The 25793-nt window shown below is 47.0% G+C and overlaps 2 protein-coding genes across 3 annotated transcripts in view; both read left to right on the top strand.

Annotated features, from left to right (window-relative positions):
* Window positions 1-25793, top strand: part of GNG2 (G protein subunit gamma 2) — an 89400-nt gene that overhangs the window by 52561 nt on the left and 11046 nt on the right. For both annotated transcript variants that reach the window (XM_063948411.1, XM_063948410.1), the window contains one exon: window positions 17839-17896. The gene's annotated coding sequence lies outside the window, so the exon portion shown is untranslated. The remainder of the gene's footprint in view (window positions 1-17838; window positions 17897-25793) is intronic.
* FRMD6 (FERM domain containing 6) overlaps window positions 1-25793 on the top strand; it is a 325186-nt gene that overhangs the window by 298416 nt on the left and 977 nt on the right. Inside the window, exon 15 of the transcript XR_010190521.1 lies at window positions 17839-17896. The gene's annotated coding sequence lies outside the window, so the exon portion shown is untranslated. The remainder of the gene's footprint in view (window positions 1-17838; window positions 17897-25793) is intronic.

The following is a 25793-nucleotide window of genomic DNA, read 5'->3' as shown; positions in this document are numbered from 1 at the left end:
TATAGTGTAGAGAGCTGATGATGTGTATAGTGTAGAGAGCTGATGATGTGTATAGTGTAGAGAGCTGATGATGTGTATAGTGTAGAGAGCTGATGATGTGTATAGTGTAGAGAGCTGATGATGTGTATAGTGTAGAGAGCTGATGATGTGTATAGTGTAGAGAGCTGATGATGTGTAGTGTAGAGAGCTGATGATGTGTATAGTGTAGAGAGCTGATGATGTGTATAGTGTAGAGAGCTGATGATGTGTATAGTGTAGAGAGCTGATGATGTGTATAGTGTAGAGAGCTGATGATGTGTATAGTGTAGAGAGCTGATGATGTGTATAGTGTAGAGAGCTGATGATGTGTATAGTGTAGAGAGCTGATGATGTGTATAGTGTAGAGAGCTGATGATGTGTATAGTGTAGAGAGCTGATGATGTGTATAGTGTAGAGAGCTGATGATGTGTATAGTGTAGAGAGCTGATGATGTGTATAGTGTAGAGAGCTGATGATGTGTATAGTGTAGAGAGCTGATGATGTGTATAGTGTAGAGAGCTGATGATGTGTATAGTGTAGAGAGCTGATGATGTGTATAGTGTAGAGAGCTGATGATGTGTATAGTGTAGAGAGCTGATGATGTGTATAGTGTAGAGAGCTGATGATGTGTATAGTGTAGAGAGCTGATGATGTGTATAGTGTAGAGAGCTGATGATGTGTATAGTGTAGAGAGCTGATGATGTGTATAGTGTAGAGAGCTGATGATGTGTATAGTGTAGAGAGCTGATGATGTGTATAGTGTAGAGAGCTGATGATGTGTATAGTGTAGAGAGCTGATGATGTGTATAGTGTAGAGAGCTGATGATGTGTATAGTGTAGAGAGCTGATGATGTGTATAGTGTAGAGAGCTGATGATGTGTATAGTGTAGAGAGCTGATGATGTGTATAGTGTAGAGAGCTGATGATGTGTATAGTGTAGAGAGCTGATGATGTGTATAGTGTAGAGAGCTGATGATGTGTATAGTGTAGAGAGCTGATGATGTGTATAGTGTAGAGAGCTGATGATGTGTATAGTGTAGAGAGCTGATGATGTGTATAGTGTAGAGAGCTGATGATGTGTATAGTGTAGAGAGCTGATGATGTGTATAGTGTAGAGAGCTGATGATGTGTATAGTGTAGAGAGCTGATGATGTGTATAGTGTAGAGAGCTGATGATGTGTATAGTGTAGAGAGCTGATGATGTGTATAGTGTAGAGAGCTGATGATGTGTATAGTGTAGAGAGCTGATGATGTGTATAGTGTAGAGAGCTGATGATGTGTATAGTGTAGAGAGCTGATGATGTGTATAGTGTAGAGAGCTGATGATGTGTATAGTGTAGAGAGCTGATGATGTGTATAGTGTAGAGAGCTGATGATGTGTATAGTGTAGAGAGCTGATGATGTGTATAGTGTAGAGAGCTGATGATGTGTATAGTGTAGAGAGCTGATGATGTGTATAGTGTAGAGAGCTGATGATGTGTATAGTGTAGAGAGCTGATGATGTGTATAGTGTAGAGAGCTGATGATGTGTATAGTGTAGAGAGCTGATGATGTGTATAGTGTAGAGAGCTGATGATGTGTATAGTGTAGAGAGCTGATGATAGAGAGCTGATGATGTGTATAGTGTAGAGAGCTGATGATGTGTATAGTGTAGAGAGCTGATGATGTGTATAGTGTAGAGAGCTGATGATGTGTATAGAGCTAGATAGCTGATGATGTGTATAGTGTAGAGAGCTGATGATGTGTATAGTGTAGAGAGCTGATGATGTGTATAGTGTAGAGAGCTGATGATGTGTATAGTGTAGAGAGCTGATGATGTGTATAGTGTAGAGAGCTGATGATGTGTATAGTGTAGAGAGCTGATGATGTGTATAGAGTAGAGAGCTGATGATGTGTATAGTGTAGAGAGCTGATGATGTGTATAGTGTAGAGAGCTGATGATGTGTATAGTGTAGAGAGCTGATGATGTGTATAGTGTAGATAGCTGATGATGTGTATAGTGTAGAGAGCTGATGATGTGTATAGTGTAGAGAGCTGATGATGTGTATAGTGTAGAGAGCTGATGATGTGTATAGAGCAGAGAGCTGATGATGTGTATAGTGTAGAGAGCTGATGATGTGTATAGTGTAGAGAGCTGATGATGTGTATAGTGTAGAGAGCTGATGATGTGTATAGTGTAGAGAGCTGATGATGTGTATAGTGTAGAGAGCTGATGATGTGTATAGTGTAGAGAGCTGATGATGTGTATAGTGTAGAGAGCTGATGATGTGTATAGTGTAGAGAGCTGATGATGTGTATAGAGCAGATAGCTGATGATGTGTATAGTGTAGAGAGATGATGATGTGTATAGTGTAGATAGCTGATGATGTGTATAGTGTAGAGAGCTGATGATGTGTATAGTGTAGAGAGCTGATGATGTGTATAGTGTAGAGAGCTGATGATGTGTATAGTGTAGAGAGCTGATGATGTGTATAGAGTAGAGAGCTGATGATGTGTATAGTGTAGAGAGCTGATGATGTGTATAGTGTAGAGAGCTGATGATGTGTATAGTGTAGAGAGCTGATGATGTGTATAGTGTAGAGAGCTGATGATGTGTATAGTGTAGATAGCTGATGATGTGTATAGTGTAGAGAGTTGATGATGTGTATAGTGTAGAGAGCTGATGATGTGTATAGTGTAGAGAGCTGATGATGTGTATAGTGTAGAGAGCTGATGATGTGCATAGTGTAGAGAGCTGATGATGTGTATAGTGTAGAGAGCTGATGATGTGTATAGTGTAGAGAGCTGATGATGTGTATAGAGTAGAGAGCTGATGATGTGTATAGTGTAGAGAGCTGATGATGTGCATAGTGTAGAGAGCTGATGATGTGTATAGTGTAGAGAGCTGATGATGTGTATAGTGTAGAGAGCTGATGATATGTATAGAGTAGAGAGCTGATGATGTGTATAGTGTAGATAGCTGATGATGTGTATAGTGTAGATAGCTGATGATGTGTATAGTGTAGAGAGCTGATGATGTGTATAGTGTAGAGAGCTGATGATGTGTATAGTGTAGAGAGCTGATGATGTGTATAGTGTAGAGAGCTGATGATGTGTATAGTGTAGAGAGCTGATGATGTGTATAGTGTAGAGAGCTGATGATATGTATAGAGTAGAGAGCTGATGATGTGTATAGTGTAGAGAGCTGATGATGTGTATAGTGTAGAGAGCTGATGATGTGTATAGTGTAGAGAGCTGATGATGTGTATAGTGTAGAGAGCTGATGATGTGTATAGTGTAGAGAGCTGATGATGTGTATAGTGTAGAGAGCTGATGATGTGTATAGAGCAGATAGCTGATGATGTGTATAGTGTAGAGAGCTGATGATGTGTATAGTGTAGAGAGCTGATGATGTGTATAGTGTAGAGAGCTGATGATGTGTATAGTGTAGAGAGCTGATGATGTGTATTGTGTATAGTGTAGAGAGCTGATGATGTGTATAGTGTAGAGAGCTGATGATGTGTATAGTGTAGATAGCTGATGATGTGTATAGTGTAGATAGCTGATGATGTGTATAGTGTAGAGAGCTGATGATGTGTATAGTGTAGAGAGCTGATGATGTGTATAGTGTAAGACCTGGATTAGGAAACATGTGAGATCCCAGCGTGTAAATCTGATTTAAGCGATCAGTGTTTCATTAGAAGAGCGCTTTCTCTCTGCTGATTAATGTAATCTACGCCTAATGAAGCTGAGCGTGACCGCCAGTGTCAGGTGATCACTTTGGGCGATTTTCTTTAGCGTTTATATAAATCGACTTGTGTTCCTTTATAAGAGCTGCTAAAATTCACGACTGTATATGATTGTGTATATATCAGGAGCGAATCAGAACTGAAGATAGGAGAAAGATGAAGAGGGGGAACTATTATAATATATTATTGGCAGAGAGCTTCCTACACATACTGTAGCATGGTATGCAGTGGCGATATCTCCGTCAGAATGCCGACATTTCCATTAGGTTAGGGATAGATATGCGGGAAATGTCAACATGCTGAATAGCAATTTTGTGAACAGGTCGGTCTTCGCATGTTGGCGTTGTGACTGTCTACATAATAAGCCACACCCCGCGGCAGGAGCGCTATGCGAGCTGATATATAATGGCTAACATCAAACTAATCCAAAGCAAATGTATTTATTTCTCTTTTACTGGTCCTTGGTCACACAAATGGGGCACACAGTCACACAAAGAGCCATCAGATGACATTATGGGGGTCATTCCGACCCAATCGCTCGCTGCAGTTTATTGCAGCGCATCGATCGTGCCGGCGCCACAGTGTGCCGGCGCATGCCGGACGTCCGAAGGCCGCCGCAATCGCCTCTGCCTGATTGACAGGCAGAGGCGATCGCAGGGCGTATAGGGGGTGCGGTACGGCTAACGCGGGCGTGGCCAGACCGTTGGGGGGTGGGGGTCGCGGCAGCTACGTGACGTCTCACGCAGCCGCTGCGGCCAGTGGCAGCGACGATCAACTCCCGGCCAGCCGCAGGACCTGCGCTGGCTGGGAGTTACTTCACAAATACAAAAGCATCGCCGCTGTGCGATGCTTTTGTATTTGTGCGGGGCGGACAGACATGCGGGGCGAGCTAGGCCTGTCCTGGGCGTCCCCCCGCATGTCAGGGAAGATGATCGTAGCTGTGCTAAAAACGCAGGCGTGGCTGGGCGTGTTTGTGACGTCAAATCCGGAATTGAATAGTCTGAAGTGATCGCAAGCGCTGAGTAGGTCTGGAGCTACTCTGAAACGACACCAAAATTTTTGCGGGCGCTTTGCGATACAACCGTTTGCACTTCTGCTAAGCTAAAATACAGTCCCAGTGGGCGGCGGCATAGCGTTTGCACGACTGCTAAAAACTGCTAGCGAGCGATCAACTCGGAATGACCCCCTAAGGGCCTTATTCAGCTTCAATTGCAAAATCGCAAATTGGGCGATTATCGTCAGACTGTGCATGCACGGTGAATGCATTTTGCGTATCCAAATGCTAAATTATGATGAAATGCGATCGCAATTTGATTGACAAGAAGTGAACATTTTAGGGGTAATGGTTGTAAATTGCACACCCTCCAGTAATGAAAGGTGCTATGCTGCTGAGAATAAAGTAGTATACACAGACAAAGAGGGTACAGTGCACTAAACGATCATTACAGTATAATAAAATATAATATGTCATAAGAGGTTGTTGGTATATCGTTGGCCAATGATATCGGCCTGCTCACCAATCGTCCAGGTCACCTCTTGTCGAGCAGGTTCCTAACACTATGGGGCCAACACCCGCAACGCAGGGAACCCCCCAAACATGATCCAGCAAATGAACCCCCCCCCAGGGCATCACACTAAAAAATAGTGATAGTGAAGTGATACAAGTGTAGGTATGTGAAGGTCCCTACTATGAGTTTAAAGGTAGAGAGTATGTGAAAGAAAATGTGCATACATAAATAATAGACAAACATGATATAACAAGTGACTGTGTATTTAAATGGTGATGCCTTGAGACAGCCCAGCCAGAACAGCCCGGGGGACCCCACGTCCAAATGCCAACCCCAAATTTACTGACACTAAGTATAAATAAATAGGACTTACTTAGAATTATGCCTGTGTCACTGTGCAGTCCACGCTGGTTTCCCTGCTAAAAACATGGAGGGTGGTGGGGGGTGGGGTGCCAATCTAGATATGAGGCATTCTCAGACATCAGGGGGTAAATTTACTAACATGGGAGTTCTATTTAAGATTGGATGTTGCCCGTAGCAACCAATCAGAACCTACTTCTCATTTATCTAGCACCTTCTAGAAGATAATATCTGGAATCTGATTGGTTGCTATTGGCAACATCTCATCTTAAATAGAACTCCCATCTTAGTAAATTTACCCCCAGGTGTGTATTTCTACATATATACATAGTAGGGGGAATGGTTCTAAATTGCACACCCTCCAGTAATGAAAGGTGCTATGCTATGCTGACAAGAAGTGGACATTTGTGGGTGTTAACATGGCGTTTGTGCCGGGAGTGGTTGGAGAAATGCAGGTGCATCATGGCCGTTTTTCGGGGCGTGTATCTGACGTCAGTTGCAATGGATTGTGACTAAAAACATGGCGCCGGTGTGACTGCATTCTCATTATTCTTTGCAGCCCTGGGTCACCCGCAATTGTTGATGGTACTGAACTTCTGCGTATGCGTCACAATTTTGCCATTGCATCGGTCGGCGTCTTTTACCTTTCTGGGTGGCTCTTCACATGCAATTTCTAGCAGAAGCAGGACTGAGAAAATCACAATATCTGCCTCAGTAGCGATCCAAGCTGAATTAGGCCCTAAGGGGGTCATTCCGAGTTGATTGCTAGCTGCTTTTGTTCGCTGTGCAGCGATCAAGCAAAAAAATGGCACTTCTGTGCATGCGTATGCGGCGTAATGCACACGCGCGTTGTACTATTACAATGAACAATGTAGTTTTACACAAGGTCTAGAGAAGCATTTCAGTCGCACTGCTGGCCGTAGAGTGATTGACATGAAGTGGGCGTTTCTGGGTGTCAACTGACCGTTTTCAGGGAGTGTTCGAAAAAACGCAGGCGTGCCAGGAAAAACGCAGGCGTGGCTGGCCGAACGCAGGGCGTGTCCGTGACGTCAAAACAGGAACTGAATAGTCTAAAGTGATCGCAAGCGCTGAGTAGGTCTAAAGCTACTCTGAAACTACACAAAATTATTTTGCCGCCACTCTGCGATCCTTTCATTCGCACTTCTGCTAAGCTAAAATACACTCCCAGTGGGAGGCGGCATAGCGTTTGCACGGCTGCTAAAAACAGCTAGCGAGCGATCAACTCGGAATGACCACCTAGGTTAGAAGGGATGAACTGGCAAGCCTCCCAGGTTCCCTCTCGGTAAATGTGGTGCAGGCTTTCTTCTTCTGTCTGTTATATTTTGGAGATTCATTTTGTTTTGTTTTTTTGTAAACCAAGCTCATGTATTAAAAATGTCCCCTTCTCCATTAAAGTAAGCGTTGGTTAGTGATTCCCGCAGGAGCCCGGCAGAGGAAATGAAATATGTAAACAGCCCCGAAGCAAGTCCTGCAACATCTTCTAAGTCATCTCTAGAACTCAGTGGGGTATAAATACTCCCAAAGGAAATCTTTAGCTGTGCTTAATTGGATAATGAGTCAGTATCCTAGAAGGCGACCCATCTGCCACGCCAGATCCGTTGGCAATTAGAAGAGTCGCTAAAAGGACTCGTTTCACACTTGGATACCTAACTCTGATATTGTCGGATAATACGATATGACAATCTGGTGTAATAGGAAAGCGCTTTAATGGTGACACATAAAGAAAGTGGTTTCAGAGCTACAAGCTTGCCATGCAAACTGCTTAATGAGCGAGAACCATCGGCGCTTCGCAGGTGTGTTTGCTGACCTGATACTGTAGATTTGGAAGTGGGCGCGGGTTTCTCCTTGTAGAGTAATCAATGGTGGAGTACGGCTGTGACACCAGGACGGTATGGCGGCAGTGCGACAGAGATGAGACGGGGGATACTGCTATGTAGAGTCCATTGGTCAGAATCTCTCATGCAGATACTCGGTCAGGCCTTATGTGTATCAGTGACATCCGAAGGCATATACAGAATAGAGGCTGTTTTGTGTCCTTCCCTTTCTATGGTGGTCCGTTAAAAAAAAAAAAAATTGGTGGGGGGTGGGGGGTAGGCACCCCAGTGGTGCCTAACCCCCACACCCTGCAGCCTATACCTAACCCTAAACCTCCCCGCTGATACCTAATCCCCCCTCCCCACTGCCTGTAATTTAGGTGGTACGAGTCAATGTAATATCCACATGAATGTCAGGACTCATGGTGCCATCTCTTCCCCGGGTAAACGACGCACAGACATGAATCATCAGACCAGGCCTCCTCCTTCCATTGCTCCATGGTCCAGTCCTGAAGGTCACATTCCCACTGTAGGCACTTTCGATGGTGGATGGGAGTCAGCATGGTTGCTCTGGTTGGTCTGCGGCTACGCTGTCCCGTACCCAGCGAGCTGTGTGTTGTGGCACATTTCTATCATAGCCAACATTGACTATTTCCAAAATCTGTGCTATAGGATCTCTTCCCCATGCAAATAAGTGAGTCTTGGGCGCCCATGACCCTGTCATCGGTTCACAGATTATCCTTCCTCGGACCACGTTTGGTAGGTACTAACCACTGCATACCCGGAACACTCGACTGGACCGGCCGTTTTGGAGATGCTCTGACCCAGTCGTCTACCCAGCACGATGTGACCCTTGCCAAAGTCCCTCCGATTCTTAAGCTTGCCCTTTTTTCCTGCTTCCAACACATTAACTTCAAAAACTTAGCGTTCACCTATATAATATATCCTAATATATCTCACCCCGTGACAGGTGCCATGGCAACAAGATAATCAATGTTATTCTCTGTTAGTGGTTTAATGTTACGACTGATGGTTGTAATTTCAAGGGTGCATGTGCCGTAAATATCAGCGCATATGCACTCTGTAATTGTGTTTGCATTCACAGAGTCTCTTGATTCACTTTCCCCAACTGACTCTTCACTCTATCAAAGTACTAGTAAAGTTTATATTGACATAGGATAGCCCAAAGATGTTTTTATGACCGTTATCATGTCGACAATGATGAAATGTCGGTATGCTAACAATTGTCAGCAAACGTCGATGCGGCTGTCCCGATGTTAAGTGTCTAAACCCTACCCCGCTGCTGCAGCTAATGTTCCGGCAGTCCCGGCTTTTATTGCAATTTTTCAACATAAGCCAGAATTTGTGGTTGCAGCAGTAAGGGGATATGGTCATTAGGTCGACACCATTTAGATCGACAGTCATTAGGTCAAACACTATTGGTTGACCAACACTGCATGTCGACCAATAGTGGTTGACCTAATGACTGTCGACCTAAGTGTGGTCGACCTAATGACCCTTACCTGCAGTAAGTATATCCCTAAATCTAATGTCAGCATTCCCTTGTCAACATTTGGGACGTTGACATTGTGAACACGTCGACAGTGTGTAGATGCTGACATGTTAGCCTCCCACATTTTAACAATGTCAACATCATAACTGTTGACATTGTATTGTTGACATTATTATTATTATGACCACATCGTGCTATATCTATTCCATGCCAGTTGGCTTTCCCGGATTGTGCAGGAGGCTGGCGGGCAGGAAAAGAGGGCATGGGTGAGGGTACAGTGATGTGAATTGCATCCTCACAGACAGACGGGCAGGATGTGATGACCTGATACACACTCAGAGCCGGCTTTAGGCATAGGCAAACTAGGCAAATGCCTAGGGCATTTGGTATGCTTAGGGGCACCAGCAGCTTCTGCTGATTAAAATGATATGTGGCATGCCTATATTCTGTGTGTGACTGCGGCTGTATCTGCATACGAAATGCTACATTGCAGTGTATTCCTGAAAATCACTGTACTATAGCATTTCGTATACAGATACAGCCGCAGTTGCACACAGAATATAGGCATGCCACATATCATTTTAATCAGCAGAAGCTGCTTGTGCATTCTAGCCACATAGTAATGCAAATAATATGATGCATTTTCATAACCAAAAGGCGCCCGACGTTAGCAGAGCTGCCAGCTGACTCATGCCAGGCATCTCCTGCATAACTAGCGGCGGTGCTAGGGGGCACCAGCCAAAATCTTGCCTAGGGCATCATATTGGTTAGGGCCGGCTCTGTACACACTACTCCAGTACCAAATTAATAACACCCAGACACAGCACATGTATACAGAGCCAATACCAGTGCCCACCCTGTCATAAGTAAATCAGCACTTGGAATACTGCAGCAATCCTTGTGGAGATCTGAGCTGGGCCAATCACTGGACCAGGACTTTAGAGGTATGCCCAGCTCATTCCTTCCCTGGCTGCAAAAATCTGTTCATGTCAACATGAAAGCTTACAACGTAGAGATTTATATATGTATACAATGTTTAGTAGTCGTGCTTACAGTGGTTTAGTTTTACTGCTTGTGGGGCAGATGTAACATGTGCAGAGAGAGTTAGATTTGATTCCCTGGTGATGCTGGTGATATGCTGGCAGTTGGCCCCCATCTAAAGGTGCCCATACACCAGGCTGCGCGATCCCCCGACTCTCTGGAAACGCCGATCGGATCAGCCGAGCAGGGGCCATAGATGATCCACAATCCGTCAGGGGGAAATGAATCATGTTAAAAATGCCCGATTCCCTGATTGTCGGTATCAGAATTTGTAAACATGTTTAATATTCCCGTTCCCCCAGCGCGACTATGGCGGGAACTTGGGAATTGTCACAATCCGTCGCTGGTGTATGGGGGGCATAAGTCTTGAGTTTGGTAATGTGCTGGCAGTTAGGCCCCATCTAGGCTTTTGTGAATGATATGTTATGGGCTGGCAGTTGCCCCCATTTAATGCAGGCCATACGTTCTTCTGATCATCTGTGATCGGTGGTCAGTTGGTGAAGGGACAAGATCCTGCAGGTTTAAAGATCCCTGACACACCGATCCGGATAATGTTTTTGGTTGGAATTGGTGAAACAAGGATTTCCCACCCGGGCACCAGGAGAACGGGGAATTCCCCCAGCACTCCCCTGATGTACGGGCCTCATAAGTTTGACGTGAAGCGATGGTGCATTGCATGTGTGCCGCTCTTTCTTTGCCACCCTACTTTTCCCCCTTTTCATAAATAAATACTGTAAATCTGACCCTTTCTCCCTGGCAGTCCCTGCCAATGTTTCTCTGTCTCTCTATTTTACATACGTTTATATAGTTAACCTGTGTATACATGTAGGATACATCGGCCGATAGAGCAGAGGTGGCAGGGCATGCTGGGATGTATAGTTCAACAGCTGCGGGAAGGCCGCTTATTGCCCACCCCTGAGATAGAGTTTAGGTATTTAGCAGTGGCTGATGAGAGGGCTCAGCCTTTATTTTAATGGGTCTTCCTGGTGTTGGACTGGGGTATGACGGTCCCAACGGGGAATGCAGTGGTAGAGGCCCATGTTTAGAGGTGTGGATAGTCTCTAGAAGGGGTGTGGCCAGCCCCCACATTGGTTTGCCTAACTATTAGAATAAAGTGCACAGCCTGGAACCTGATCCCTAGAGGAGGTGGGTTCCCAGGCAGTAGGGCCCACCAAGGGTTTCCCCTGCACCCCTGTGGGCCAGTCCAACCCTGCCAGTACCCAAGAGTGGTTCTAGGCGCGGGCAGGACGTGCCTATGCCCGGGGGACTGCTACATGCGGCTGCAGTCACCCTGCAGGCGACCGTCTGCATATCACAATCCCGTGCAGATGCAGGCGCCGTGGGCTGTGTGGGTGCCCGCTGCAGCCGGCACCATTGACAGACGCTAGAGGTCCTCATGACATGTCGCCCATATATAGGTGCGGGCGGCCAGACGTGGAGCAGCAGTGGTCCGGAGCAGGAGCTAGTGAGTATTGTGGGCTGTTTTTTTTTTATTTGTGTGTGTAAGCGGCGCTACTAGTGGGCACATCTACAGGGGGCACAACTACTGGTGCAAATCTACTGGGGGCACGTCTACTGGGGGCACATCTACAGGGGGCACAAATACTGGGGGCACAACTACTGGGGGCACATCTACAGGGGGCACAAATACTGGGGGCACAACTACTGGGGGCACATCTACTGGGGGCACACCTGGTGGTGTAATGTGACTGACGGACACTACTGTGCAGTGAAATGTGAATCGGCACTATTCTGTGGTCACGCCCATTTTCTATGAGGCTACGCCCCTATCGCGCACTAACCCTGTATTGCCTGTTTCGGGGGGGGGGGGGGGCAGGAGCACAGGAAACTTTAGCCCTACCCGGTACCCTGCTAGTTACTCAAGCTATATTAATATTATGGTGGCTTTACTTGCTCTGTCAGGTTCACCTGTGTTCATGTAGCATCTTCAGGTGAGTGTATTCTGTCTCCACCCATCTAACGTGATTGCTCCAGGAAACTGTTTTAATAGCTCTTTAATTTGAGTACAGAGTGTGTTGTCTGCCCTTGATACATCTGTATCTAAGCAATAATGTTATTAGTCAGCACTGGTTTGCAAAGGTCAGTGCTGTGTAGTGTTACTGATCTATACTACACACATTAGCATAGAGAGATTACCCCGCACACAGGTGTTATTGAGCAAATCTAAACCTTAATGTATTTATCTTTTAAGATACGGTCTCTTGGGCACTTGCAAGCAATTGCTATCTGGAGTGCAATTAAAAGTAGATTGTACATGGGCACACGCTGAGGTCGGATTTGTTCTGGATTTGTGCACAAGATGATTTCTCCAAATCTTCATTTTGATGTTTTTAGTTTGAAAAATATAATTTTAGCACCAACACTGTGATCTTCCTATTAATTACATTATAAATGGCATCATTATGCAGGAAGTAGGATCTGGGAGACTGGGGAGTCTCCTGGAGTAGGACTGTACCAAGGGTGGTCCAACCGGTGCCGCAAATCAGGGTGCAACGTCGAAGGGATTAATTAACCTGCACCAAGGTTCATGATTTGCTGCTACCTACAGCGCCGTGCCGGGCAGTGGTGAAAGTGTGCGGGTACAGCGTACCCTTAAGAATTTAGCAATGGGTACGCCGTACCGCCGGCCACACACTTTGCACTGCAGGAACTGCACTTGTGATCCGCCCCAGCAAACACTGAGGCTGTGCCGCCGGGGAGAAGCTGTCCCCGGCTGTCTGAGCAGCACGGAGATCATTTGCATCGCTCCGCCCCCTTGCCAGCTTGCGCCAGGACCCACCAATTTTAAAGTGGAAGTCAAAGCCATGATGACAGCGTTGGACAGCAATGGCTGACAGGTAGAAGCAGCGCTGTGTGCTCTGAGAGGAAGGGGATTATAAAATAGGCATAGAGATGATATATGTGTGTGATAAAACATGAATAAGTGTGTATGACAACAAGTTGTAGAATAAACTATTTAGGAAGTAACATTTTGGGTACAGTCTGCCAGGGCCGCCATCAAGGAGGTGCCCTGTGTACAGTTGTCCCGAGCTCGGCCACTCTGACAGAGTGGAGGGCCCGGGCTACACAAACAGCCAGCCGTGTCTTGTGCCAGCTGGTCACACTGCTGGGTCCTTGCACAGCCTCAGCCAGGTTGCAGAGAAAGCTGGGCAAAAGGCTGTACATCGCAGTGCCGCCCTGTGGATTCACCAGCCTGAGCTTGTGAAATTATAACAGGGCACACTTTTTTATTTTCGTAAATTCGGCCACATCACATTTCTCATCATAAGTATGAGGAATGCGATGTGGGTTACTAAAAAAATGACAACGGATTTGGAGCAGTTTTTCATGATACATTGGAGTGATACTAATATAATGTTAATAAATAATAGGCCCCTAATTCTCTTATTTCCCGATATGTTAGGAAGCTGAAATGTAACATAGGTATTCTTCAGGTGAGAAATGGGAAAACTGGTAATTCAAATTTTAATAAACCTCCACTAAGGGGATGAAAAGGAGGTTGACATAATGACATCATTACCAATGCGTGACTTGTGTTGCATCAACGATAACGCCCACAACGGACAATCGGATCAAAATTTGGATTGTACCTCCAGTGGGTAGGATTTAACAAACTACAAAAATGGTCCTGCCACTTTTTACCGTATCTGCTACGGGTGCTCCTCGGGTAACGCCAAGAACCATATTTACTTACATTAAGACGTCTCAAATTTACACCTCTATAGAGTTACCAAATATTTAACACTCATTTATATTTACAACCGTGAAACTCCTGTGCGAAGAACGGGTAGAATTGCTAATATATATATATATATAAATATATATATATATATATATATATATATATACCAAACAAAAAGCTCAGCACTCTCCTAAGCAGCTTCATTCACCTTAATGCTTTAATATACATCTAAATAAACAATGGGGTTTTGGTTTATGAATTGTACAATGCATGTAAGCTTGCGGCCCACTCCACGGGACCCCATTTCACCGCAAGTCCTACTCTATCACAAACTTTCACATAGATTTTATAGACACACACATACACACATGTATATTTATATATATATATATATATATATATATATATATATATATATATAGGAAGGGGCATCATACAGTAGCATGGGCTTTCTCTGGGATCAATCTTGTCGTGCCCCTTCCTCGCGAGGCATGCGCCTTATGTCACTATTGTAAAAATGGGGGGAGGGGAGGGGTGGGGGCGCTAGTTCCCTTCTAGCACAGAGCACCAAAATGTCTAGTTACGGCTCTGGGCGAGGTCTCCCAGCCTATTCCTAAGTATTAGCAGTTCTGATAACTAAAGCAGCTGGTTTATTGGAAAATCATAAGGAAAAATAATGTATACAGTACTTATGGGTGACCGCTTTTCATTCCGATGAACACAACTTTGCTCCGATTATTATCCTTTATTTATAAGGCGCCTCAAAGTGTCTGTTGCGCCGTGCAGAGAAATTACAATTACGTACAAAAAGTACAGTAGTTTCTAACAGCCAATACATGGGAATGGGAGAGATCACACAAAGTGACAGTATATAATACTAGCAGGCAGTGATCTAGTGCCCCGTGAGGGCAGACAGCCTGGATCAGAGCTGCTGAAGACTGGGATAGTGCAGGGTGATAAACAAATAGGTGGAGGGCCCTGCTCGTGAGAGATTACAGCCTATGGGATTAACTGGGAGGACCTTGTGTGAGGATAGGTGGTAGGCTTTTAGTTTGAGGCTCTGCAATCTTATAGGGAAGCAGGGGTTAAAGTGAGCCGGAACGGGCCGGAACTGCGTTCCGTCAGTTCCACCAGGAGACGGAACGCAGTTCCGCCTCCCCCGGCTCACCTAACCCGATGTCCCGGGCGGCGCTGCAGGGAGATGCCGGGCGCCCGCTGAGATCGCGTTACCAGCGGGCGCCCATCTCCCTCTCCGCAGCGGCAGCCGTAGGCAGGAGCTCAGTACTGAGCTCCGGCTTCCGGCTCTGTCAGTGCGCGCTATGGGAGAGACGTCATGACGTCTCTCTCATAGTGCAGAGGAGCAGGCGGCGAGAGAGGACTGCGGCGGGAGCGGGGCTAGGTAAGTATAGTTCTTCCCCCCTCCCTCTCTCCCTCTCCCTCCCTCCCTCCCTCCTATATGTGTACCACAGGCGTTTCTACTGGGGGCCTTTACTACTGGGGCAAACTACAGAGGGGCAAACTACTGGGGGGCTCTAGTACTGGGGGCAAACTACTGGGGGCCTTTACTACTGGGGCAAACTACAGAGGGGCAAACTACTGGGGGGGCTCTAGTACTGGGGGCAAACTACTGGGGGGCTTTACTGCTGGGGCAAACTACAAGGGGAAAACTACTGGGGGGCTCTAGTACTGGGGGCAAACTACTGGGGCAAACTACAGAGGGGCAAACTACTGGGGGGCTCTAGTACTGGGGGCAAACTACTGGGGGCCTTTACTACTGGGGCAAACTACTGGGGGGCTCTAGTACTGGGGGCAAACTACTGGGGGGCTTTACTGCTGGGGCAAACTACAAGGGGCAAACTACTGGGGGCATTACTACAAGGGGGCAAGCTACAAAGGGGCAAACTACTGGCAGCATTACTACTGGGGGCTAAACTACAAGGGGGCATAATTACAGGAGCTAAACTACTGGGGGTATAACTACAAGGGGGCAAACTACTGGGGACATTACTAACTTTGGCAAACTACATGGGGGCTAAACTACAGGGGCTAAACAGCTGGGGGCACAACTGCAGGGGGCATTACCACTGGGGCTAAACTACATGGGGCAAACTACATGAGGGCAAAACTACTGGGGGCATTACCACTCAGAGGCTAAACTAGAGGGGGGGAGTAAATTGCTGGGGTCATAACTGCAGGGGCATTACCAGTATGGGCATGACTACTGGGGCTAAACTACAGGGGCTAAACGACTAGGGGCAATACTACACAGGGGCATTACCATTAAGGGCATTACTGATGGGGTGCACAGCTAATGAGGGCATTGTAAAGGGGGCACTTCATAAGGGGCACTACTGTTGGGGGCATTGCATAAGGGGCACTACTACTGTGGGCATTGTATAAGGGATGCTACTGCTGGGGGCATTACTGTATGGGCCGACAAAGAAGCTGCGTTCCCGGTCCGCCCTCCGTCGCTCCGCCCCTACCATCGCCGCCGCACTGGAAGCCCAGGTTCCAGACTCCCAGCTGCAGCGGATCTGGGACCAGGCCGGCTTTATTATCCCTGCCGCTGCATCGAGCTTCTGTGACCGCGGCACTACTAGTTCAAATCTGTCGCTGATTGGCTGCCGGTCCGCAGCAGTTTTGAAATATTAGCGCCGTGGTCACAGGAGCTCGATGCGGCGGCAGGGATAATAAAGCCAGCCTGGTTCCAGATCCACTGCAGCCGCCCTCAGCCTCTTCTGCCGCCCCGCCCTCGGACCTCTGCGCACCCACAGCCTCCTCCTCCGCACTATCTCCGAGGCCCACAGCCTCCACGTCACGCCTACCACAGCCTACTCATCCACAGCACCGCAGACCACCGCCGCTGCTAAACAGGTAATCTAACCTGCTGCCTTTCTCTCTCCCTAGTCCCTACTGTATTCCCCTGCTGTCACTTTCCATATCCCTGCTGTCACTTTCCATGTCCCTGCTGTCACTCTCCCTGTCACTCTGTCACTCTATAATGTGAATTTCGGCTCATTCTCTGTGCTATAATGTGAATTTTGGCTCATTCTGTATGCTATAATGTGAATTTCGGCTCATACCGTGTGCTATAATGTGAATTTCGGCTCATACTGTGTGGGGTAATGTGATGTTCGGCTCATACTGTGTGGTGTAATGTGAATTTCGGCTCATACTGTGTGGTGTAATGTGAATTTCGGCTCATACCGTGTGGTGTAATGTGAATTTGGCTCATACTGTGTGGTGTGGTGTAATGTGAATTTGGCTCATACTGTGTGGTATAAATGTGAATTTCGGCTCATACTGTGAGCTATAATGTGAAAGGGGTCCTACTATTGTGGTGCATAATGTGTATAAGGGGTATATGGAGTGGTAAACTACACTGAAGGGCACGCCCCCTTTTGCGTGGCCACGCCCCCTTGTCAGGAGTGCGCGCGCCGAAGGCGCGCACATAATTGCACCCTTCACTTTTCCATACCCCCACTTCAAAATTTCCACTTGGGTACTACTACTGTGGGCATTATTACTATTGTGTGACCACGCCCCTTTCTTTTTTGAGACCACACCCCCTTTTTGCTGCGCGCGCCTACGGCGCGCGCAATACCTTTATTTCGTGGGCGCCGTGGGGAGGGGGGTGAGTTCCACCACCTCTCTAGGACCACTTTAAGCACTGATAGGGAGTAAGTTCCAGAGGATGGGAGCGACACAGGAAAAGTATATGACCCAAGAGGAGGTGATCAGCACCAAGGTGACAGAGGTAGAGTGGAGAGGGTGAGAGGGGGTAGGTACTGGGATGTAGGAGGGGAGGAGCGAATTATTGCTATGAAAGTGAGGGCGAGGAACTTAAACTGGTTTCTGTATGGGCAGAGCAGCCGGTGGAGGAGTTGGAAGTGGAGAGGTCAGAGCGATTAGATAGGAAGATATGGGAAGCACTGAGGATCGATTGGTGAGAACATACAAAATACATGCACAAAAACAGTTGCTGTAAAAAAATAAAAACAAAACACTTTCTGCGACTACAGAAATGAACTTTGCGGTTGGATTCCGCAATGTGCGATGTTACTGAATATTACTGACAGTACTTGTTATTCCCAGGATCTACTGTAATACTGTCTTTATGTTCTCTCCATAGATAAGAATAGAAGAGGTCGGCAAACTTTGACGGAAAAAGAATACTGACCCCTGTTTTGGTAAATCTCCTTTTGTGTTACCATTTTCTGGCTGGGTATATTTCTTACATAAAATCAATGTCAAAACATTTTTTTGTGGCATGTTTTTGGTTTTCTTTACAATTCTGTGGCCGGATGTTATGCAGTGCGAGACTTCCGGAGCTCCGGCCGTCTCGCACTGCATTACGGGCCTAATTCAGACCTGATCACAACAGCAAAAAAAAAAAATTCTCTGTAGGGCAAAACCATGCTGCACTGCAGGTGGGGAAGATGTAACATGTGCAGAGAGGGTTAGATTTGGGTGGGGTGTGTTCAAACTGAAATCTAAATTGCAGTGTAAAAAATAAAGCAGCCAGTATTTACCCTGCACAGAAACAATATAAGCCACCCAAATCTAACTCTCTCTGCACATGTTACATCTGCCCCACCTGCAGTGCAGCATGGTTTTGCCCATTAGGGAAAGATTTTGCTGCTGCGATCAGGTCTGAATTTGGCCCTACATCTCTCCCCTGATGTTTTTAGGCTCCCTAACCTTCAGGATCTCCCTTCCCTTAGCTAGAGCCACAGATGTCCCATTTCCACCCCTCCTCCTTAAAGAACCAGGCATGGGGACCCCTTCTTGGTGGATTCAGATGTGAGATATGGGCTCCCTAAAGTCCTGCTAGATAGCCAAAGTTGAATCTCGTTGGATATTATCAAGTAGATCTGAAGGCTTACAACCGTATGTAGTCATTATGTTATTTTATTTATTATTATTTATTACCAATTATTTATATAGCGCATATTCCGCAGCGCTTTACAGAGAATATTTGGCCATTCACCTCAGTCCCTGCCCCAGTGGAGCTTACAATCTATATTCCCTACCACATGTACACGCACACACATTCACACTAGGGTTAATTTTGTTGTGAGCCAATTAACCTACCAGTATATTTTTGAATTGTGGGAGGAAACCGAAGTACCCGGAGAAAACCCACGCAAGCACGGGGAGAATATACAAACTCCACACAGTTAGGGCCATGGTGGGAATCGAACCCATGACCTCAGTGCTGTGAGGCAGTAATGCTAACCATTACACCGTCCGTGCTGCCCTATTATGTTGACACTAGAATGTCAACCTGGTCAAAATGTCAACAGTATACATTAGGGTTAGGTTGCGTTTAGGTTTGGGCTAGTGTCAGGGCTTAAATATTGTTCAACACTATATAGACATGCCGACTGTCAACATAGCATCCATGTCAACATTTTGAATGTTGCATTCTGTACCACGCCCGTTTACAACACGTTATGCCCAGTCTGTGGGAAGGGAACCCATCTGGTCATGCAGATAACATTGCAACATATTAACGAGGCATTATTATCAAAATGATGTATAATTCCCTATTGTAACGAGTTCTGCAAGAGAGCCTTGCACTGTCCATTTAGCTTTGGTAACATTAAAATATGGTTATTTTTAATTTTTTCCCCCCTGGAACTTAATATGCTGAACTGCTTTGCTGAAATAACCATAGGTGGTTGTATTGGCAGAGACGGACTGGTGCCGTGGGGCAGCCCTGGCCTCGAGCCACGCCCTGTATACCGACCGCAGATGGGACGGAGGTAGGGCGGATGGCCAAGCATAGAGCCGCAAGGCTGCGCTACTCAGCCATCACCGCTCTCTGTGCGGCTGGACCGGCCCATCCAGCTATCGGCCCTTCTGGCATCAGATGGCACAAAGTCTCCGGAGCTTTGTACATATGTGGTCAAACCTCAGAAAGCTGCAGTTTTCTGAGTTTTGGCCACATTACATCTGGCCCTTGGTGTTAAATATATCTGTGTCTATATCCCTGAGTCAGCAGCCAGCACAATGTGGGAATGGAACAGGAGACTGATGAAAGGACATAAAGGAGCTGCGCACTCCTAACTCTTCCTCCCGGCAGCCTAACCTAAACCTCCCCCTCACAGCCGGAATTCTGACGGGTGTTGGTATTCCCACTGCCGGGATCCTGACAGCTGGTATTCTAACCGCACCCCCTATATGTAAATGAACCTCCTGTATGTATAAAGTGTTATATGAATTGCTAAGAATAGAAAATAATAGACAATGGGGGAGATGTACAAAGCCTTGGAGGGTAACAAAGTGGAGAGAGCTAAAGTATCAGCAAATCAGCTCCTAACTACCATGCTACAGGCTGTGTTTGAAAAATGTCAGGAGCTGATTGGTTGGTGAGTTATCTCTCTCCAAGCTTTAATACATCTCCTCCAAAATGACACAATTAATTGTGTTTAGGGAGACATTGGGGCTGATAGTGTTTGGATGTACACACCCACATGGCTCTGGCCACACCCTCTCAGCACCAGTCACACCCACACAACACTGGACACACCCACATGGCTCTGACCACACACCCTCAGCACCAGTCACACCCACACAACACTGGACACGCCCAGATGGCTCTGACCACACCCCCTCAACACCAGTCACACCCACACAACACTGGACACGCCCAGATGGCGCTGACCACACACCCTCAGCATTAGTCACACCCACACAACACTGGACACGCCCATATTGCTCTGACCACACCCCCTCAGCACCAGTCACACCCACACAACACTGGACATGCCCACATGGCTCTGACCATACCACCTCCACACCATACACATCCACACAACACTGGACATGCCCACATGGCTCTGACCACACCCCCTCCGCACCAGTCACACCCATTCAACACTGGACACACCCACATGGATCTGACCGCACCCCCTCAGCAACAGTCACACCCACACAACACTGGACACACCCACATGGCTCTTCCGCACTCCCTCAGCACCAGTCACACCCACACAACACTGGACACACCCACATGGCTCTGACCGCACCCCCTCAGCACCAGTCACACCCACACAACACTGGACACACCCACATGGCTCTGACCACACTCCCTCAGCACCAGCCACACCCACACAACACTGGACACACCCACATGGCTCTGACCACACCCCCTCAGCACCAGTCACACCCACACAACACTGGACACACCTACATGGCTCTGACCACACACCCTCAGGACCGGTCACAGCTCCTCCCCTTCTATGTATAGGCCCTTGAACATTTTCAGTCCAGGCCGATGTCGCCATTACTGGGAGATTTATAAAATGCCAACCAATCAGCTTATAACTCTAATTTTTTTTAAATACAGCCTGGAAAATCACAGAAACTGATTGGTTAGCACTTTATCTCTCCATTTTATCTCTCTCCAAGCTTTGATAACACTCCCCCAAAATCTGGCCCTGCACCACCTTCTTTGGCCCACTTGCAGCCCTGGAAAAAGCTGGTGCTGCGCCCTCACCCTAATGCGACGAACGATAACTGTGGCGGGTCGGCGGGTGTGTACACCCCATAGGTCTGTGAACGGCGCAGTTTATAGATATATCGTGGCGGACCTGCACCACAGCGGATGGCGATATATCTAGCAGATATATCGGCATGTCTGGTTTTGTCTACGGGCGATCTGTCATATTTAAATGCCCGCCCAGTTGTGACGTCTGGCCCGACGTATGGATTGGCCAATCAGGAAGCGTCTGCTCTGTCAGCGCAGCGGTGGCTCGGACGACATGTCACTGTGATCATGTACCCAGCATGAAGGGGGGTGTGACTACACTGGCCAATAGGAAGCTTCAAATCTGCGCAGGTCCTTCCCCCGTAGTATTGTTCAGATGGGACCATGAACCGGTGGATTTCACACAATCCCAGTCTGTCCCCATTTGTCCCCGCCTTGCTGACGCCGCTGATATTTGAAATATGTGTCTCTGTGTTTGTATCTTGTTTATGATTGTATATTTTGTATTAGTTTTAGTACTTTGTAGCCTTTTTTTTATTGTTTATGTTCATTTTGTACCTTCTGATTTTCATTCTTTTATGATTCACATATTCTGTGTACCTGTGAGCATTAGCTTAATATCCGGACTTCGGGACTAATTCAGACCTGATCGCTGCTGTGCGTTTTCGCAGTGCTCCAGTGCATGCCAGACAGCCGATGGCTGTCTTAGCCCTGCAATCTCCTCTGCCTTATTGACAGGCAGAGGCGGTCTCTGGGCTGGAGGGAGCGGGTCGGCGTCATTATGCCGCCATTTAGGGAGCACGGTCCGGGCAATCCAGGCGTGCCCAGACCGTTGGGGGGGGGGGAGGGGGAGCGGGTTACGGTGGATGCATGACATCACACGCAGCCACTGCGACCCGGGCAGCGCCGAGTAGCTCCCTCTGAATTAGGCCCATCATCCTTACTATATAGCCACCTTATATTTAGTAATCCAACGCTTGTTCATCAGCAGCCTTGCTGGGTTCAGCAGCCGTTGGTGGAACCTTCTATACCAGTGTGTGGTGGAATGACGTTGACTGCTGAGAATAAATCTGTAATGATAATTAGCTTCCAACATTTACATTTATCTTTCAATATTAGTCTTTTTAATTGTCACATATCCCAGCAGGAGAGGCTTGAGCATCAGGGATAGGGGGTACTAAGGGAGGGGCCAGGATTTGGGTATTTTGGGGAATAGTGTCCTGGCTACATGGGGATAATTATTATTAATAGAGGAAGAGGAAAAACTGTAAGATTGGTCAATCCATAGTTACCTACTTATAATAACGCCCCCTGGGTTGTTGTTTTTTTCTGTGGGTGGGGGGGGGGGGGGGGTGTTGGGGGGGCTGTGGATTGGTGCAGTCTCCCATATGTTCCGGTGGAGGGCTGAGCTGTAAGTATGGGTAATTAACAAATGTATTGTGTGTAGCTGGTGGGTACGGGTTCACCAGCTCTTTAGTCCAAAGAAAGGCCTTCATTGTTTTTTTTTTAAGCATAACTTCTTATTTAGAACTGGGTTGTATTTGTTTAATGACATCCCCCATGCTATATTTTCTGTATGAAGTACCCCATTATACCGAGCAAGGAAAGGAATCTGCATAATACGCTTTGCAATAAATGGCACGGCGCTGCCTCTTGCAAGGAGCCCATTGTGATTCCCCGAATCGGGGAGGGAGAACATTTTATGCTGATTTTTCTTCTTCATTCAGGACAAATTATACGGCCATGTGTTATTTCAAGAGCTGAATGATCTAATGTGTTGATCGGTAACTGTAGCTCACATGGAACCAGTGCCAAACAATGGCAAGCCTCAGTTTGACAGCTGGCAATTAGCAGAGGGCTGACTGCGAGAGACCGTGGTACAACTGTAGGGGTTATTAAGGGTGTTACGATTCCTGCAGCTAGGACGACCCATTTTAATTGGAGGGGAATTGTCACAATAGATTTCAAGCTGGGTTTGTTTCAGATGTTCTTAAATAAGTATTGTGAGGATGGGGGTGAATCAAGAGATTTATTATACCTGGGTTTTTTTCTGTCAGCCGCTACCCAGATTGCCAGCTGGTCCTCTTTAATAAATTGACTTGTATTTCTATATTAATTTTGTGTTTTCTTTTAATATTTTCTTGTACAAAACGACGGTATTGTGCCCAGCTAATGAGCTAATAGATCTATGTACCCTTATATTAAGTGTTATTTAATAATGTGTTCTGTATTGGGCCAAAATATGCAGAAATTGGAGACTACAGCTTTATAGAATGAGCCTAAAATTCTCCGGTACTCACTGATTGACGCAAGAAGTATTACATCGATGGTATTATTTACCTTCGTTAGTGATATCGCTCGTTATCGCACTGCCCATACATCAAAGGGGATACTCGCTGCCTAATGCTGACCATACGCTCCGGGAAACTCGTGCCAACCAAATGACTGGTTTAAAGGATTATCTCTCAGTGTACGGCGCTGAACAATGATTATTCACAGCCTGAAAATGGCTTAAATATGTTCTGGATCATTTGGCTTGGTTTTTAAAAATGTCACATATACCCGACCGCCATTGAGCCAAATTCAGGCTGTGAATGGGAATCGCCTCCATGCCTCGTAGAGTTTATAAAGGCGCTCCATTTATCAGGCTTTGTCGTTCCTGTAAGTGAAACAAGAGTAGAAAAGAATAATATTTAAAAAAAAAAAATTGTGACGACCATGTGTGTCGACTTTTGGAATTTCTCAACCTTAGACACAGTTGATCTTTTGCCTGTCGACCTTTTGACCATATCGACCTGTAGCATGCAACTATATGGGGTCAACCTACTGACTGCCTAACTAGACACTGTCTATTCAGTGTCTGGAACTCACTTGATTGACCCTAAGAAATCCACACGCACTCTTGAGATTGTCCCTCTACTTCCAATTCCCTGCATCTTTTAAGCCCAGCGCACCAGTGATGTACGGTCTATCATGCTCCACAGTTTTGACTATAAAAATTATTAGAGTAATACAAAGGAAATATTACTTATAAATATCATATTTGTATTATTCTAATCATTTTTATAGTTATCAAATTTACTGCGCTCGGCTGCATATACAGGGAGTGTCAGAGAGAGAGAGCAGAGGTGAGGCAGCTGTGAGCTGGGAATACGGGGAGTGTCAGAGAGAGAGAGCAGAGGTGAGGCAGCTGTGAGCTGGGGATACAGAGAGTGTCAGGGAGAGAGCAGAGGTGAGGCAGCTGTGAGCTGGGGATACAGAGAGTGTCAGGGTGAGAGCAGAGGTGAGGCGGCTGTGAGCTGGGAATACGGGGAGTGTCAGAGAGAGAGCAGAGTTGAGGCGGCTGTGAGCTGGGAATACGGGGAGTGTCAGAGAGAGAGCAGAGGTGAGGCAGCTGTGAGCTGGGGATACAGGGAGTGTCAGGGAGAGAGCAGAGGTGAGGCAGCTGTGAGCTGGGAATACAGGGAGTGTCAGGGAGAGAGCAGAGGTGAGGCAGCTGTGAGCTGGGGATACAGGGAATGTCAGAGAGAGAGCAGAGGTGAGGCAGCTGTGAGCTGGGAATACAGGGAGTGTCAGGGAGAGAGCAGAGGTGAGGCAGCTGTGAGCTGGGGATACAGGGACTGTCAGGGAGAGAGCAGAGGTGGGGCAGCTGTGAGCTGGGAATACAGGGAGTGTCAGAGAGCAGAGGTGAGGCAGCTGTGAGCAGGAGATACAGGGACTGTCAGGGAGAGAGCAGAGGTGGGGCAGTTGTGAGCTGGGAATACAGGGAGTGTCAGAGAGCAGAGGTGAGGCAGCTGTGAGCTGAGAATACAGGGAGTGTCAGGTAGAGAGCAGAGGTGAGGGAGCTGTGAGCTGGGGATACAGGGAGTGTCAGGGAGAGAGCAGAGGTGAGGCAGCTGTGAGCTGGGAATATGGAGAGTGTCAGAGAGAGAGCAGAGGTGAGGCAGCTGTGAGCTGGGAATATAGGGAGTTTCGGAGAGAGAGCAGAGGTGAGGGAGCTGTGAGCTGGGGATACAGGGAGTGTCAGGGAGAGTACAGAGGTGAGGCAAGCACGGGGAGAATATACAAACTCCACACAGTTGGGGCCATGGTGGCATCCCATGACCTCAGTGCTGTAAAGCAGTAATGCTAACCATTACACCATCCATATTGGACCATGGGGGTCATTCCGAGTTGATCGCTCGCTAGCAGTTTTTAGCAGCCGTGCAAACGCTATGCCGCCGCCCACTGGGAGTGTATTTTAGCTTAGCAGAAGTGCGAACGCCTGTGCAGCCGAGCTCTACAAAAACAGTTTGTGCAGTTAGAGTAGCTCTGAACCTACTCAGCGCTTGCGATCACTTCAGCCTATGTGTCCAGATTTGATGTCATACACCCGCCCAGCCACGCCTGTGTTTTTTCAGACACGCCTGCATTTTTGCAAACACTCCCTGAAAACGGTCAGTTGACACCCAGAAACGCCCCCTTCCTGTCAATCTTCTTGCGGCCGCCAGTGCGACTGAAAACTTCGCTAGAACCTGAGCACAACCACAACGGGCTTTGTACGGGGCATAAGCATGAGCAGAAATGCTGTTTTTTAGCCCGATTGCTGCGCT

The sequence above is a fragment of the Pseudophryne corroboree genome, chromosome 12 (genome assembly GCF_028390025.1).
Source record: "Pseudophryne corroboree isolate aPseCor3 chromosome 12, aPseCor3.hap2, whole genome shotgun sequence".
NCBI classification, from domain to species: domain Eukaryota; kingdom Metazoa; phylum Chordata; class Amphibia; order Anura; family Myobatrachidae; genus Pseudophryne; species Pseudophryne corroboree.
The sequence above is the reverse complement of the archived record's forward strand: the minus strand, read 5'-3'. Positions and strand labels throughout refer to the sequence as shown.